The following is an 18535-nucleotide window of genomic DNA, read 5'->3' on the forward strand; positions in this document are numbered from 1 at the left end:
ATGTCAGAGCCAGAAGGCACAAGCAGGTAGGTGGGTGGGTAGAAGAGCACACTCATAGAGGCAGGGGGTGGGGGATGGGATGGGGGTTTTCAGAGGAAAGACCTGGAAAATTTGAAATGTAAGTAAACTTGAAATGTAAGAAAAGAAAATATCCAATAAAAGAAAAAAAAAGGAGACCCCACCCCAGAGAACTGTTTTTCCCTCTCCCTAAATTCAATAAAAATTATTTTCTCACCTCAAATGTCACTTCCTCAGGAAATCTCTTCTCCATGCCTAAGATCTCAGACCTTATTTTCTGAAAACTCCTACCTTCTATGTTGCGTTGGTTTGTTCTGATACGTGCATTTATTCTAGCCTTCTTGTTTATGTTCTGTTTCTGTCACTTCAATGTAAGCTTCAATAGAGCCATTATCTTAACTCCTCTAATATCCTCCTAGCCTACTAAACCGCCCAGTGCATTGTAGCCTCTCTGTACACATGCCAGTCAAATTAAGCAATTAATTCATTTTGCAAATGAGAAAATAGAGTTTTGGCAGTCTATAACTTTCTCATGGAGGGGGAGAGGATATTTTACACAGACATCCTTGAACACAACATTATAAGTAAGAAGTAGCCAAAGCCAGGACAAAGAGATGATTAACATTCCAGGGCACAACTGCTCTTCCAGAGGACTTGTATTCTGTTCTCAGCACCCACATGCCAGTTCATAATCTTCTGCAATGCTAGTAACTCTATGGATCCAGTGTCTGACAGGCACAGTCACACACAGAGTACACAGGCATATCTGTAGGCAAATACTCATACACATAAAATAAAAGCAATTTTTAAGTGGGTGAGTCCTAGTAAATTTCATTTTAATTAGCTGCCATTAACTAAATAGCAATGAATGAGTTTCTTTCTTTCCTTTGATCTCTGAATCTTTATCTCCAACCCATGGATGAGGAAACTGAGGGTCAGAGAGTTTGGTTCCCTTGCAAAGTTGTATAGCTAACACTTGACAATCCTGGGAATAGCTTGCACAGCTATGAATTCTGGAACTCAAGATTGATGAGACTATATAGGTATGACTTCTCTGACATTTATAGGAGATGTAAGCAGACTTCCTGTTCCTCTTGCCCTCGGGATCTTCCTAGCCCCCTCTTCCTCAATGATCCCTGAGAGTGCAGTAAGATTCATTCTCGACTCTACCCCATCCCCAAGTTGAGGGTGTATTAATGACAGTTATGTGGCATTCTATTATGAAATCCAGGAGAGAAGGAACTGTACTCTCCATATGAGCCTCATTCCAAGAAACACTTTGAGATTATTTCAACCAGACAAGGAGCCTAGTAAGTTTTTTTTTGGGGGGGGGGGGGAAGATGAAGAGAAAGCTAAAAACCTTTTCTATCATGTGAGGGACAATGACTGTCTCAGTACTCTCTCAGGACTGTAACAAGCTCAGCCACTGGAATTACTCCAGCATTGTACATGTCATAAGAGAAAATGACAGGAACACAGAACACAGACCACTCGGAGCGTATTTTCTTTGACAGGCATATTCACACACAATACTGTTCCTTACAGAGTAAAGGGGTGGGGGGAGAAGAAACATTCACCTCTACAGCCCTCCACACTGCTGACATGAACGCTCAGTTCTCTGGCTTCTAAGCTCTTACATGACTAAGGGTATGAAAACCTACAAGGTGAACGTGCCTCAACATGGTCTGAAATATTGCTAGGAAACTGTCGTTAAAGGTTAACAGAAAGTGTGTGGTTGCATCTCCATTATAAGAAATATGCACACTGGACTCACCGGTAATGGTCCCCACCTATTGGAACGGAAGATCGATGTAGTTTGGTATGTTGCCAACACCTGCTCACCTGGAGCTAAGTCATAACCTCAGCTGGCTTTGCTGTGCCCTGTTTGCTTTCCTTGGATTTGGTTGCACAGATGGATATTCATGCATAACTATGCTTAGAGGGACCACATTGCTTTATAGAATATGCCTACATGGGTTATAGTTCTACATCAAAGGTCATACTCAATATTTTTGTTTTGGACAAGTGTCAAGAATAAGTAAAACATTATGTATCTTAATAGCCAAATTAAAGCTGGGAGCCTGGCATGCTATCAGGAACACTGGACAAAGAGATTTCAGGTTGTGTGTTCTCAGCCCTACCCTGCTACTGACTTACTGTTCCTTGTAAGCAAGTCTGGTCATCAGTCAAGAGCTCATTCTCCCCAGATGTGGAATGGAAAGACACAGATTACTAGGTGGGATGAGCACAGAGAAAAATGTCAAAGAATTACAAATTACAAAAGCTAAAGGAAACCCACATACTGTATCAAATATACTTCAAGTATATTGTAGGTAGAGCAAAACAAAGGAAGGAAGGAAGGAAGGAAGGAAGGAAGGAAGGAAGGGAGGAAGGAAAGAAGACAGGCAGACAGAAAGACAGAAAGAAAAACATAAGAGCAGGTGTTTATAAGAGTTAACCATTCAAATGTGTATTGTTGACCTACTCACCTGAATGGTCTAGCCTGTCACAACCAATGCACCAATGTATACAATCCCACCAGCATCATGTAACAGGCAGCCATATACTCTATGTTGTCTCTAATCCCACCAGCCCCAACTCTCTTAACCTGAAAAGTGTGCTTTAAATAAAAGCTACAGAACCACCTGAAAATGCAGTTGTGCAAATTCTCATGAAATAAGAAAAATTATTCTCCCTGGCTATTTCCCTAGACTTCTTTCGCAGAAAACACTTGGAATTTGTAGGAAACTGTTTTTCACAGGCTTTCTAACCTCTTTCAATTGACATATTCATTTTAGAAATTTTCTCTCTGTAAATATCTCCTTCCCAAATCTATATTATTTGTTTATTTAATCGTTAAAGTTTCAGTGTACACATACAACTGTATACAACACAAATGGCAAAAAAGTGTACCTATATTCCACAAGCTGGATCTACTAGGGTTAGCCAAAATTCTACTTGAGCTAAGTCATCTAGATAGTCCTAAGAAACAATCTCATTTCCTTAAGTATAAACCCACACAAGAGCCAATTCAGTCATTCTTGGGATAACCGTATGCTGGGACACATGAACATGCACATGTGTGTATGAATGAAAAACACTCTTTGATATTTTTTTTTTCAAAAACAACTAAAGGAAATATTCTTCTTTGGCTAAATAAAATGTTATTCAGTGGAAAGTTTAGCATCGTTGCTAGAAACTGGATCGTAAACAGTGAAGATCACAGAAGAGGCACACTTAGTATACCTTTCAGGGAAAGCAATGGTTTATAGGAAACGTGAAGAAGGGGCATGAACTTCATGTCTGTTCCTAGCTAGGAACGGACATAGAATGGTTGTAGAAAACAAACTTTTTACAAGGTGGGGAGTCTGACTCTCAAAGAATATGCTAACTACAGAAGGCTTACCAGAGACAAACCAGGTCCAATTAAGGATGGATCTTAGCATTTCAGGATTGAACAGAGACTGAGGAACATAAAACAGATTTTGTTATCACTTGATCAATATCTCCTTTGACCAGAGTCTATGAAGAGACAGGGACACGATCAGCAGGCATTTGTTAAATGAGCAGCACTGCATCCTCATTGGAGAAGGAATTAGCCTCATAGCTGGGGCGCCAGAGAGGGAGGCACAGAAGTCTAGAGAGTAGTTTGAGACTGGCTGTTAGGTAGATCCCTCGAACCACCAGAGCTTTCCATTTATTGACTTGTGTGCTTTGGCAGGTGTTCACCTCAACAGAGGCTTAAAGGGGGGGGCATGAAAACTATTGGTCAGTCACGTCTGAGGGGAGAAAGCAAGACAGAGATGATTGTGAATTTCGGATGAAATCCAAGCACGCAATGAGAACAGAACAAAATAAGAGGCTGTTTACAGTAGGGCTGTGGTTTTCATGCATGAGAATCACCTACAAGCTTGTTAAAACAAAGTGCCCCCCCCTCAGGTTTCTGATTGATTAGGTTTAGAGAGTCTGTATTTATAACAAATCTATAGGTACTGTTGATGCTGCCACTCCAGAGCTTCTACTTTAGAAACAAGATGGTGCCCTGGCCAGACATGGTTTCCCTACCACATCAGAAAGAATATGATAACGGGACCAGGTGACTTCAGGGCTAAGTGCTAAAACATTATATGGTGAAAGATGCATTCTGTTTTCATTTTCTAATTCACAAAGTTTTTATTTTATGTGTGTGTGTGTGTGTGTGTGTGTGTGTGTGTGTGTGTGTGTGTGTAAAACAGGTATTCTCGGGGTGTGGAGAGAGTATTGGATCCCCAGGAGCTGGAGCTGTAAACCACCTGATATATGTGGAGCTGACAATCAAACTTGGATCCTCTAGAAGAGCAGCAAACTCTCCTAACCATAAAACCATCTCCTGAGTCCCTCCTTTTCTGTTTTAATCATTGTTGTTTATGTTGACAAAAACTCAGATATGTGCTAATTTATCTTTGAAAAATTTTCCTGCTATTTCAGAATATTATACATATACATCATAGACATAGACATATGATGAAAAGCTTAAAAAAAGGAGGTGTGTATGGGAGGGTTTGGAGGGAGGAATGAGAAGGAGTAAATAATGTAATTATATTATAACCCCCAAAAATAATTTATAAAAGTATCTTCCTGCTATTCACTAATCTTCTTCATAATAAAAAAGAGCAACCCTCATGTCCGGTCTTTAGCAAGAAACACACCATTATCTTAGTTGGATGCCCAGAAGCAGATGTCAATGTGAAGATGAAGAGTGCACATAGTTATTCTGCAAAGTGGAGGTACACTGGGAAGGAATGATGATTGTTAAAGGAAAAAAAGGAAAGAAGAAGAAAGGACAGGAGAAAGGAGGGGAGGGAAGGGGAGAAAGGGAAGGAAAGGACAGTACAGGAGAGGGGAGGGGAGGGAAGGGGAGAAAAGGGGAGAAAGGGAAGGAAAGGACAGTACAGGAGAGGGGAGGGGAGGGAAGGGGAGAAAGGGAAGGAAAGGACAGTACAGAAGAGGGGAGGGGAGGGAAGGGGAGGGGAGGGGAGGGGAGGGGAGGGGAGGGGAGGGGAGGGGAGGGGAGGGGAGGGGAGGAAAAAGAGAAATGAGATGCAGCCTAGGAGAAATATGTTACTCAGACACTGAAACAAAACCCTACAGGGAAACTTCTGGAAACGAGGACATCATATGCCTCAGACAGAGCTGCTTGAAAGAGTGGGTGGTAACTGGGGCATCTGTACTCCCACACCTGTAATTGGTTGGATAGGACTGGTCACAAGGATTCCCAAGCATCTCCAAATCATGATGTCTACGAACAGAGGGAATCTAGCAGGTTGAAAACCTATCTCCACAAACAATGCAGAGGTGGCACTGCCTTCTACAGGGAAACAGTGACAGCATCAGCAGGAATACAGGAAGAAGTTAGAAATGCCTGCTGCTGCTATTTAACTGTGCTCTGTATTTATGGTGTCTTCTATTGATTAAAAGTGCCACTGACTTCCACTTATGGTTTTGATTCTTTAAGGATATGTTTATTTAAGGAAAATTAATTAACCTAAAGGAAAATGCTGTGCAGATAATGCTCCAGATGGTATGAGTGTTGGCAAGATTCACAAAGGGACAGAAGTCAGATGACTGGAATTTGATGCACATGAACAGAGCTGTTTGGAACAGAGGAGCAGCATACTGTGCCCCTCTGTAAAGGATTACCTAGGTATTTTGGTTTCTTTCAGAGCATAAAGACGAGCTCCTAACTATCAAACTCTGGAGGCTGTGTGAAAACAGCTACCGACATTGTAGAGATGAAATTGTATGGCTGTGCTCCAATAAGTCAACATGGAAATTTGAATTTCATAAAATTTTCACCTGACATATTCCTAACAATTTGAAATGTAAAGTGGTTCTTAGATTGTAGTGTACACACACACACACACACACACACACACCAGAGACTTTGCCAACCCCTAATTCAAATTCCAGCCCTGAAACATGTTCTAGTCCACTCACTTGTTGCTTGTATGACCTTGGTAAATGACTTAACTCTCCCTACCCTGATGGTGTCATCCATATCATAGGGACAGGTGTGATATTAACTTCTCGTGATTAATGCACAAGTATATACTTAGACACCCGATTCCCAGTGAATTCAGTAATGTTAGCCTGCCTCCCTAACAAGGTGCATGTCAATCAGCGGAGACTATTTCCTCTTGTGGTTCTTCAAAGTGGAAGCAATGCACCTGATGATTTTTGCCTCTTATCCTGAGATGTGATTACAGAAACCATCCCTCTTGCCTGCAGGGAATCTAAGTGTGAGAATGCTAATGTTTCTTTCACTATTGGTGTCAGAGACCCAAGATTGGAAGCAACAGAAGCCAAAGTTTCATTACACCTAAATTAAGGCTTTAAAGCTGGTGACTCTCAAGTATAAAGGGACCTAAAAATCTCTCCCAAAATCGCAGGTTCAGAAAACTCAGGGATCTCTAAATTATCAAATATCCTGTGGCTGTTCTGCTGCAGATGAATTGTGGGGCACGTCAGGAAGGGCTCTGCCGATAGAGAGCTTCCATCCAGGTGAGCATCCTTTCCTCCTTAGTACTTCTTTATCTGTTTACAGGGCCCAACAACCAAGAGTCTTAGATCCCAGGATTTGCTGAACATCCCAATGGCAAGGGCTCCACAGCGTACTTAACTCTTCTGCCCATCCTTCCATTGCCTCTGAAACCACTGCATTAGAAGATAGTTTATGCAGAATTCTATATTCCGGATATAATATGCAAATGATCACATCCAATTAAATTTGCCAATGCAATCTCCATGGGCAGAAGCCATTTACAAGCTCTTACCTGGAAATGCTTGAGCAGAAAATTCCAGCCTTTCTCTGATAAAGTGTCACCCATAAAATGTCACCTCTAAAATGCTTCTGTCTATACTCTCTTCCCAAAAAGCATATGTCCTGAACCCCAAAATATTGGAAAATGAAACTGTACCAACAGATTCCACAGAAGCACTTTTAATGCAGTTTTAAAAAAAAAATGTTCTAAGTGGGCCTAGGACCAAACCTTTCCATGCAACATTTATTTTGTCTTCATACTAAATGAGCCACCTCTTCAGCCCCAAGAACGAGCTCGGTATTTTGAAACTTAAGTAGAATAATGTTTATTGGCTATCCATCATATGCTATCAAAGTCTAAGTAGATTGTTTTATACCTGGGCTTTTTGGATATTTTTTCTATCAGCTCTTGAGAAAAGCACTGATTGCATGATTTACAGATTTGGAAAGTGCAGTCTAGAGCTTTAAAGAATTCCTGTGTCTGGAGTGTAGTATTTATCTTCACTTCACAGATGGATAGACTGAGACCTATACAATGGGTGGTGTCCAAAGCAACACTGGAATGTGGCTCTAAAGCCCAGGTCTTCACCTACTAACCCACCCCCCACAAAAGGATGAACATCTTAATGAGTCCCAAGCTCAACTTTGCCAGCTTAGCTTTACTTAGTACATGGGGACATCTTCAAACATCCATCCCTGCCCCTCCAGCATCTCTTAGTATTTGAAAGAGAATACATCTTAAACTTTTGCCCAAGAAAGGTTCTTAGCAGCCTATCGCACTGAGTTCCTTGCTTTGTTCTTGTAAGTCCCTGGTCTCCAGCTGCTAGGTGTTGCCTTTAGGATACTAAGCCCATCTGTCTTGCAGATCTACTGTTTTAAATTTTTTAAAAAAATTTAAAAAACACATGGAAGAGTTCTTGGAACACTGTAAAGGATTATCTAAAATAGTAATTTCCCAGCCTGCCCTTTTCATAGGAAATTTAAAGCATTGAGAAGAAATGAGTCTATTAGTTGTATGAAGGCATCTCTGGTGGTCTGTGCAGTAGGAATAGAGTAATGGACACGCTGTTGGAAAGATGAGCCATGTGTTAAGGATCAGAGTAGTGGGAATTGTGGACCCTTGTGACCTCGTTGACCTTCATGCTGGCCTTGAGTTCATCCTTTCTTCTTCCTTCTCAGAGGGGATACAACTACTTGGCAGATAGGAAAATACTTCTTGGAGTTAGATAATCAAAGTGCAACACCAACTGCATTGACTCTTCCACATCTGACCTTCAGTAAGCCATGCTCCTGCCTTGATTTCAAACTCCCCATTATAAAATGAGAGGGGAAAAGGAAGTTTTTAATCATTGAGAAATGTTCCGGTGGGTGATAATATTAAGATAAAGCAACTCTAAGAAAATATTACAAACGCTACTGGGTTTTTACCTAGACATTCATTACATAATTCCTTCAACTTTACACTTAACCATGAATTCTCAAGATAAAATATCGGGAAATAAACACAAAATTGGCACCCATGGCTGTTAGAACAGTGAAATGTTAGAGGAGTTGTCAACAAAACTCACAGCCAGTGCAAGGTGTGTATTAGCCTTAATTATTTACTATCTAGGGGATGGCTGAGACAAGCTGATAGCTCCCACCCACTCCTGGGATCGGTGTGTCAGAGGAGTGACATGCATGAACAGAATGAGAGGCCAGGCCAAATGACACCGAAAACTGAGGGCAGAGATGTGCCAGAAATCCAGGAGATGCACAGATGGTAGGATCAGGATTCTGTGCAGGGAATGGTGAATGGCGTCTTGTGAGGCATCATGGCTGTGCTTATTACACGCCACATTAATGTTTATTCCCCATCAGACAACCCTTTAGGGAGAAAAAAATGCACAGCCCTGGAGATAAATCTGATGTTAAGTTCTGTCTTCGCCACACTAGCTGTTTGAGAATAGGCAATGGTTTCTTGCCTTTTCAAAAAAAAAAAAAAATCATTTGTCATTGGGGAAAAAAAATCTATCAAAACTACTAGTGTGAGTCCCTGACAACTACACTTAGCCTTGACCTTGAACTTGACCTTGACTTTGTGTTCACAGATGAGTGATCCAATAAGAGCCTATTTCTGGCGAAATCTACTGATTGACACAGACTTTAAAAGGTAGTCCCATTAATGAAGGCAACAAAAAAACACGTCATGAGCTCCCAGAGCTGACCTCTCTGGAAGTGATCTTTCACCCTTCTGCCCTGAACTTAAGTCCTTAAGAAAAGCCCCAGTGTCCTTTCAATAGATTCCAACCTTTGTTTAAGTAAAGCATTGTTAACATTTATAGTGCAGATACAAAAATACTACACTCCAGACACAGGAATTCTTTAAAGCTCTAGACTGCACTTTCCAAATCTGTAAATCATGCAATCAGTGCTTTTCTCAAGAGCTGATAGAAAAAATATCCAAAAAGCCCAGGTATAAAACAATCTACTTAGACTTTGACAGCATATGATGGATAGCCAATAAACATTATTCTACTTAAGTTTCAAAATATCAAGCTCTTTCTTGTGGCTGAAGAAGTGGCTCAGCTGTTAAGAGTGTCTACCGCTTCTGCAGGGGACTCAGGTTTGGTTTCCAGCATCCACATGGTTGCTTACAACCTTCTGTAATTCCTGTGTCAAGGAGCCCAGTGCCCTCTTCTGTTGTGCATTAGGCATCCACATGGTACACATATGTACATGCTGACAAACACTCATATACATAAAATAAAATAAGTAGATCATTTCTGTTGTTGTGGTTGTTGTTGTTGAACCAGAGTTTCACTATGTAGTTCTGACTATCCTGGAACTCACTACCGGAGACCAGGCTGGCCTGGATCTTACAGAGATAACCTGCCTCTGACTCCCAGTACTGGGATTAAAGGTGTGTGCCACTATACCCAGCAAATAAGCCATTAAAAAAAAAAAGATCTTTGCAAACAAGTTCCTAAAGGTCCATAGTTTGGATGTGCTCATGCAAAACCAAAAACAGATGTTGGCACTCAGGAGGAATGTGGGAGTTGACTGGGTTTACATTTTGATTTTTAAAGAAACTTTCTGATCTGTACTTAAAGCTTTCATCAGTTACGGGTAAAGGTGCTGAGTTTTTCCATCATTCTAAGGTAGATCAGAAAGGAAAGGAAATACAATTCAACTGCACATGAAACGCGGGCGAGGTGGATGAAGAATATTCCTTCCTAGTCTCACAGAGGTGTCCCATGAGGTTCTTGGCATCATACAGTGTAGTAGAGGACTTTGGGGATGGATTATCCTGTAAATGGGGCATTTTATCGTCCAAATTGAGGCAGGGGTGGGTGTAGACCAGGACATGGAAAGATCTAAGGCAGATGCTTAGTGAGAGATGAGTTCATCACTCTTATTGGTTTGGGATTTTGCTCCACCACTTCCTTCTCATTAAAACAATGCTTATTTTTAAAAGGTCATCTTCCCAAGAAAAAGCCATATTAGGCCTTTGTTTTAATTATCTAAGTCTTAATCCCAATTGTGGTTTCTAGAGAAGCAGCAACAGCATGTGGACAGCCAGTAGAAGTGAAAATTCTCTAACCCAGAAACAAACCACGGGGAGGTTGCCCAATGAGGTAGGCTCTAACAAGCCCAATGGCTATTCCTATTGCTCATCACAGACTGAAGGCCACTCTCTCTGCCAAACCACAGATGTACAGAGTCAAAGCTGATGAATCTGTGGGTCCAAAGCCTTAAAAGGAACAGTCAACCTTCTTAGTCAACCTTGGATTCCCAAGCTTATCAGTAATTGCTACAGGAGTCACCCTTACTCTGACAATATCGTAGACCAGGCCTATCTATTACCCTGTTGAGGAGCCTTTTACATTTTATTTTTAATTCTGCCTCAGTAGCATGCAGAATGAAGTACTGAAAGGGCAGGCTGAGAAGACTATGGAAGGAGCTGATGAAAACACAGGAACCTTAACTTTGATAACAAAGACTGACAGTGGTGGAGTTGTAGAAACTGAATGCCTTGGTCACGATCTGGTCCCGTTACCTCCTTCCATTTCCCTTCACACTCGCTCCTCCAGGACCCCACCCAGCCAGCCACCCCTCTCTCACTATAAACATACCTTTGAGCTAATTCTGAATAAGAGAAAGTATTTTTCTTTTTAAATGAAGAATAGCATACAACAACCAAACACAATTTACAACTGAGAGTCTTTAACCTCCTTCCTAGAGGCAGACTTGGTTGTACAACTAGGCTAAGGGGGCTTTCAGTTCCTCCTGTCTAGCCTGGAACATCAAATCCCATTGCTGCAAGGCAGTGCAGTGTGAAGGTCCCTACAATGGACTGTAGTAAGGCATCACACCAGCCAGCATCAGCACCAGCACTCAATAGCTGAGAGAACAGAACACATATTTATTACCTATGTAAGCTTGAGTCACTGTATTTCTAAAATGAGGGCAATGGATCTCTCTTTCTCTCTCCCCCTCACTCTCTCTCTCTTCCACCCTCTCTCTCCTCTCCCCCCTCTCTTTCTCTCTATCTCCCTCTCCCAGGATTCTTAATGAAGATTAAATTCGACCATCCACATAAAGCATTTAGAACTGTGCCTGGCGCATATCAAGGGCTAGGTTAATGTGAGTTATTAAGACTATCAATGCTTCTGAAATGCACCTCAGCCTCCAGCACATCTGGAGTACTTGCAGGCAGAGAAATAAGGCGGTGAAAATCCAGGAGGAATAAAGGAGAGTACATGAGGGTAGTTAACGAGACAGGGTAGGATGGCAGTTAGCAACATGGCAAGTTCCTGGCTGTAAAGTGTTGCTGTGTAAGGCTACCAGGCTTGTGAATAAATTACAGCAGTGATTCTCAACCAGAATAGGGAAAGACCTTGTGCCTCCATCGGCACAGTTAGCAACGTTTGGGTATAGATTTGGTTGTAACATGGGGATGCTACTAATGGATGCTGGGGATGTTGGTACAATTAGGAATAACTATGCTCTAATTGCATTTTGAGAGAAAAGTTTTATTTAAACAGGAAGGGTGAAGCTAAGTGATGAGAGAGAGAAAGAGAGAGAAAGAGAGGGGGGCATGGAGGCAGATGTTCATGTGTCTCCACCAGTCAAAGATAGTTGATATATCTAGGTTGGGTATTGGGTTACACTTCTGATTGGGCATTACCAAACTTATAAAGCCTTTGATTAGCATTAAAAAAATGTATAAAAGCAAGAAGGAAAAGGGGGCATGGGATAGGGGTTTTCTAGGGAGGGGAAATGGGGAAAGGGGATGGCATCTGAAATGAAAATAAAATATAAAAAAAAATAAAAAATATATCCTACACTGCACCGAACAGCAAAGATCATCTATTCCAAATGCCAGTGCTGTTGAGTCCTGAGAAAACATGAATTATAATGTAGCATGACATTATCTTAATAACGAGGAGACTCTAGCACTCCACGAAGCTTCGAACTGAGTGACCTTTAAAACGCCCGACTCTGATAGTGTTTGAAGTTAATCCTCAGCCTCAAACTTAAGTCAGCAGCATATCTCACTTTTCCACTTTACCCATATCTTTAAAAATGTTCTTTTTAAAACAAATGTTACTACGTTTTTAAAGGGTCACATGAGACATTAGGTAAAATTATTCTTGCTAAAACAGTGGCAGTTGGAGTGAGTCAGTGCTGAGAGAATCCTTTCCAAGGACCTAGTGACAAGGCTCTCCTTGCCATCCTGTTTCCAGTTTTACAAGTAAAGAGACTAAGCCGGAGAGGGGTAGAGACCTGAGCTAAGTCACACAACGTGACACTTATCATGACACACACAACGTGACACTCATCAAGAACTGATAGAGTGTTTTAGCCGGACTCTAGTGGTCACAAGGATCTCCTCTTCCCTGCATTGATTCTTTCATATTTCATTTTTTCCTATGATCAGAGACTGTGTATGTCACCGACTTTGGAAATTCCCTAACTCTGGGTTTCACCTGACAAAGGTGGCGCTGGTGAGAATAAGAAGAAAAAAAAGAAAGAAAGAAAGAAAGAAAGAAAGAAAGAAAGAAAGAAAGAAAGAAAGAAAAGAAAAAAAAACTGGCTCCAGGAAAACGGACAAACTGCCAATTGATTAAGCTTTGGCAACCCCTGGTGAAGGGGGAGGAGAAATTCAAGGTGACGTCAGAACCCTGTTCGGATGACTTGGGGAATGATGCATCAGCCACCTGGGAGAACAAGGGTATAGGCTGGGATGCTGTGCTGCTTTTGACAACTCCCGGGTGCTGCCTTCAGTCTGTGATGGTGGGGAAGGAAGAGAGAGGCTGAGCAGAGTAGGGGAGGATGTTGGTGAGTCCAGAGTACAAAGAAAACACATTTTGTTTGATGGTCCAAGGAACAACACTGAGAAATAAATCCTGGAATACTTAGGGGAAACCACAGGTGTTATCATCCTGGTGTCCTGGGACCCCTGCCTGCTCAGAACAGAGATTAAAGGCTCCCTGAAACTCTGGGTAACTTCACTGTGCTCTATCTAGTTCTCTTAGAGTTTAAATGCCAACAATGACTCTACCATATAAAAACAATTACAACAAAGATACTCCCCAGAAGAGGAAATGATGTAAACACAACATGGAGATTAGACTAAGGATGCACAAAGAAAACAAATGCAACATTTAATAATGACTTGGGAATGCCCGGAACATTGGTTACTTTGTGTTATCTTTCTTCTATATGGAGCTACTTCCTGGATAGGAACTGCTTGTCAGGACTCTGAGGGTCTCCTCCTTTCTCTGACTCTTTCCTCGTTTCTCGGGTACCACATCCATCACCAATGTTTTCTTCTCTAACTGTGCTCACAAGCGACAGTGAGCTCACTCTCATCCCTTGCTCACTGATACTGAAATCTCTGAGGACCAGACAAACATCTATCAGCAGCTATAAGCCAGGGTCACCTACAGCTTTATGACCCAAAGAATTCTGTCCCAGCAATATGAAGACTTGCACCAGTGTCCCCTTTATTGGGAAACACGTCAAATCTGTTCCTTAAGAAACACTTTGTGTTGCTTTCATGGGTCAAATGGGAAATCACCACGATTTTTCTTCTAATACTCAACTCTAAGAAGCCAAGCACACTGGCCAGGACTTCCTCACCTTTGCCAATTAGCACTTCCCCTGAATCAACAGCCACTTCTTTCTGAAGCAGCCAGCAGTGCGCCATGCACAAGGTGCAAACCTGGACAAGAAGCATCTTCAGTTGAGATTGGATTCTACGAAAGGCAACAAGCAGGATGGTCCCTAGTACTGCCAGGGACTGAGAGAGACATCATCATGCAGCACCAGCACAGAGCATCCACACACTCATGCCACTACACACGCCTGCTGCTGCTTATACACTCAAGAGGCGAATATCTCGTTACACATCGAGGGCACACTCAGTCACACACTCAAAACCACCTACAGTCTATTGAGACATCGAATTACACACCAACAAGGACAGATACACAATATAGCTTCTCTCTCTCTCTCTCTCTCTCTCTCTCTCTCTCTCTCTCTCTTCCTTCCCTCCCTCTCACCCTCCTCTCCTTTCCCCCCTCCTTTTCACACACAACCTCACATAGTCAGTGAACACACATGCAGTTTCACAAGTACTTACCTACACAAGTGCAGGGCAGCCTTTCAACCTTCAGTGGTCCCACGCTGCAGACAAGTCCTACCCAGACAGACAGTCCACCCACCCACATTGACACACACACAGCCCATTCGTGCGACAAAGGCTGGTGGGTATCGGAAGTACAGAACCCTGAAGCCCCCTCCAACCCAGGCATCCTGCCCCGCCCCCTCTCAGCATCCCCACCTGCACACGTGGGCTCCTGGGGTTCTGATCTCGTGGCGCACTCCCAGCACCACGCGGCTGCGGAAGGCTAGGGAGAGCGGCACCCTAGCAGATCGCTGCGGCCACCTTTAGCGCAGAGCTCTGCTTCTGCCGCTGCTGCTGCGCTGAGCAGCGCACCCCGCCACTGCCTGCGCCCTCGCCGCCGCCCCCTGGATGCGGGCTCCAGCCCCCGCGCTCGGGAAAAGGCAAGAAGGCGGGCACCTGGCACCGGCTTGGGCTTGAGACCCCAGCCTGGGCTCACCTGGGCACGCAGAGCATCCTTCTGCTCCTAACCGAGACGGGTTCAGCAGGCTCCACAGCCCCCAGCTTGGGAGTCCCTGCGGTCCAGCTCGCTGCCGCCCCCACAGGGCACGCGGGGTGCCACCTGTGCAGAGAGGCGCACTGGGGAGTGGGCACAGAGGCTGCCCTGATCTCACACCCCTGGGCTGACCAGCATGTGCTCTCTCTGACCAGGACCATACCCATTCGCTAGGGACAGGGCACAAACCCTGGCCTCACTGCAGACTCCTCGGTGACCTTGGGCAAATCCTTTCACCTCTTTGAGTGTCCACTTCCTCTATTCAGAGACAATAAAGTCAAGAATGCTCTGAGGTGTCTGTGCAAGGGGCAATCCTTCCACTGTGCAGCCTACTTCCTCCTTCTCATGCCTGACGCGGCCTGGCCCAGAGCAAGGTTTGTCTGGGAGGGGCCTTCAAGAGAGTACCCAGCACTCTGGGAATTGGATCATAAGTTCTGCAGAGTTAATGCTTTCAGTTGTCTGAAGATTCCCTAAGGGATCAGCCCCGCCTTGTTAGTCCAGTCTTGCCATCCTCTCTGAAGTTAGCAGCGGGTTCTCCCAGCTCTGACCACCTGTGACCTTGACCATGTGACTAGACCGGACCCAGCCTCAGTGCTCTCACATGGAAAGCAGGGTACACACTGACAGTAGTGTTACCAGCTTTCCAAAAGTCCAGGCGTGGGTACCACTTAGGGATCTGAAGTATCTGTGAAGGCCTATGACAGAGCAAAATCCATCTGCTGTCAACATGTCTGATCAAAGCCTCCGATCACAAGGATGAAATAGTGTGAATGTTAAATGAGACCACATTGCTAGGACAGTTTGGAAAAGGCTGAGCCTTTATCACTCGGATGTGGGAGGGGCCCCAAAAACCTTAGAATGAAGAATTCATGTGTAAGTACCACCAAGGCTGCCTGGAAACTTGCCCAACAGACAAACTATGAGTAGTGATTAAATTCTGAAAGCAAAGACATCTTCCAAGACAGTCTTAAAAATCATTAACCTACGATTGGTGCGGGAAGCAACTCAGGTGAAATCAGGAGTTTGTGCTGGATACTTTGTATCCATTATGAGGACTGAACCCAAAGTTGTCACACATCCTGGGCTAGTCCCCAGCTGTTTTGTCCTGTTGCTTGATTGTTTGCTTAGTTTTGAGACAGGATCCAGGCTGGAATTTGAGGTCTTCATGCTTTAACCTCCATAGTGCTGGGATTACAGGAACCACCATGCCAGGCTAAAAAGTTTAAATTGACCAACCCTTTTCACTAAAGAGTCTCTTGAGTTCACTTGGTCTTCCTAATGGCCTATTGCCTTCCTTCAGAATCATAGGACCATATGTATGGGTTTGAAGAAGAATGAGTCAAAGAAGACAGGCAGATTTTGAAAGTTGAAAACAACAGTTGAGTCTATCTCCACCAGCCCTCAATCCAGAAAGTATGGCAGCCCTGCAGAAACATTTTTATTAACACAGTGAAAACTATTAAATTAGTACATGAGTAATTATTAAATTAGTAATCTGAAGGATTCCGAGGTGACCACACATTCTAAGTCATCAAGTAATTTGCTACCATGATGGATAATTTACACAGTATTTGTCTCTTGCATGGTCACACCAGCGCCTGATTTTGATGAACAATGATCAAGGTAGCCCAGATATCCAGCTGCTTTGCTAACCCAAACTTTATTGTGTTTTAAGCCATTTTCTCTGTGTCAATGTCACAATGCCCTTTCCCTTTTTCTTCTAGAATTGAGGTTTTCAACCTGTTGGTTGTGATCACTTTGAGGGTCACATATTACATATCTTACATATTAGATGTTTACATTTGTAATGGCAGGTTTTGTGTGTCCAGTAGACACGTTGAGTCATCAGAGAGGAAGGCGCCTCAGTTGAGAAAATGTCTCCATGAGATCCAGCTGTAAGGAATTTTCTCAATTAGTGACCAATGGCGGAGGGCTCAGTTCATGGTGAGTGGTGCCCTCCCTGGGCTGGTGGTTGTAGGTTCTATAAGGAAGAAGGCTGAGCAAGCTAGGAAAAGCAAGCCAATAAGCAGCACCCCTCCTTGGCTTCTGCATCAGCTCCTGCCTCCAGGATCCTTACCCGTTGAGTTCCTGTCCTGACTTCCTTCAATAATGAACAGCCATATGGAAGTGTGAGCAAAATAAAACCTTTTCACCCCAACTTACTTTTTGGTCACGATATTTCATCACAGTAATAGAAACCCTGACTAAGACAACATTACAATTCAAAACAATATTACAGTTATGAAATAGCAACAAAATAATTTTATGGTTGGGGGTCACCACCACATGAGGAACAGTATTAAAGGGTCATAGCATTAGGAAGGTTGAGAATCCTTGCTCTAGAATGTCCATGAAAGGGTGAGACTGGGGAAGTAATAGATTCAGGTACTGAAGAGTTGCAAATATAACAAATGGTTCAGATGCCATGATGTCGTGGGTTTGCAAGTATGGACCAGATAAGGAGACAGATAGACAAAGGCCATGGGCTGCCTCTGAGAAGAAAACAACTTCCCAGAACCAGACTATTCCAAGAGAAATTAATAGAGTTGAGAAAGAAAGCGTGAGACCTCATCAAGCCAGGATCATGTGTTTGTAATAACTGCTGTTGCCAACACTTTGTGATAACCCAGCAGTGCTGGATTGCTGCAAAGCCAGCTGCCGGTAACAGAGATAACTGAGGAGACAAAGAGTATCAGAGCAGTTATCACAGGCAAGATAAGAACACCCTGGCTCCTTCAGCTTCGTTCTTTGTTCTCTAGTTGTCCTGATGTCGTTTGGCTTAACTATTTATGTTTGAAGGGGCAGTTAAACGATTCCTCTTTTATTACCAATAAAAATCATTAAATGATTATTTAGTCTGTTTGGGGGTAACAGTCCAGACATGAAGACAGGTATCAAGAGTATGACCCAGTGAACAAAACCCTAACCAAACTAAAAGTGAATTTTTTTTCATTTATATCTATTAAACTTAAATTGTTCTGATATGAAATTCTATTAGCTTCCACAAGTCCCCAAATCAAAATTGTGTAAACAATAATGGCACATTTAATGCACAGCAAATGGAACTATAACATGAACAAGTGTATTAGGGATAAACCTTAGGTAATATATTTAATGGGACAATGCAGATTTGGGTGATAAGCATAGCCCCTTCCCCACAGGGGAGTTAGTCCCATTTCAAAACCCTGAAGGCTTTTGGCCAACAAAAAGGAAATGAGGGCCTGAGGGAGGGAGAAAAGAAAAAAAAAATGGACACTCAAAAAAATGGCCTTTGACCCCAGAGGATCTCTGGGATGACCTAATCTGTTTAAAGAAATGGAAACATAGCTCAAAACAGTGTTTAGAATGGGCACAGGCAGTGACCAGGACTGTCCAAAGGCAGGTTATGAATTGGGGCTCAGGCTTGGTTGGTTTACAGCACTGTCTTTGACTTGCAGGGTTGGATCATGTTTTTCAGACCCTTGGTCCAGTCACCAGCAACCTCATCAGCAGGGATCTGTTTTCAAGCATTGTTGCTGGTCACAGAGATGACCGGAGCAGAGGTTTGCAT

General features: G+C 43.0%; 1 protein-coding gene across 2 annotated transcripts in view; it reads right to left on the reverse strand.

Annotated features, from left to right (window-relative positions):
* The window catches only part of Htr4 (5-hydroxytryptamine receptor 4), a 176477-nt gene extending 161308 nt beyond the window's left edge, over positions 1 to 15169 (reverse strand). For both annotated transcript variants that reach the window (XM_034518230.2, XM_034518229.2), the window contains exon 1: positions 14929 to 15169. The gene's annotated coding sequence lies outside the window, so the exon portion shown is untranslated. The remainder of the gene's footprint in view (positions 1 to 14928) is intronic.
* Between the last annotated feature and the right edge of the window lie 3366 nt (positions 15170 to 18535).

This window comes from Arvicanthis niloticus, chromosome 14, assembly GCF_011762505.2.
Source record: "Arvicanthis niloticus isolate mArvNil1 chromosome 14, mArvNil1.pat.X, whole genome shotgun sequence".
Classification (NCBI taxonomy): Eukaryota; Metazoa; Chordata; class Mammalia; order Rodentia; family Muridae; genus Arvicanthis; species Arvicanthis niloticus.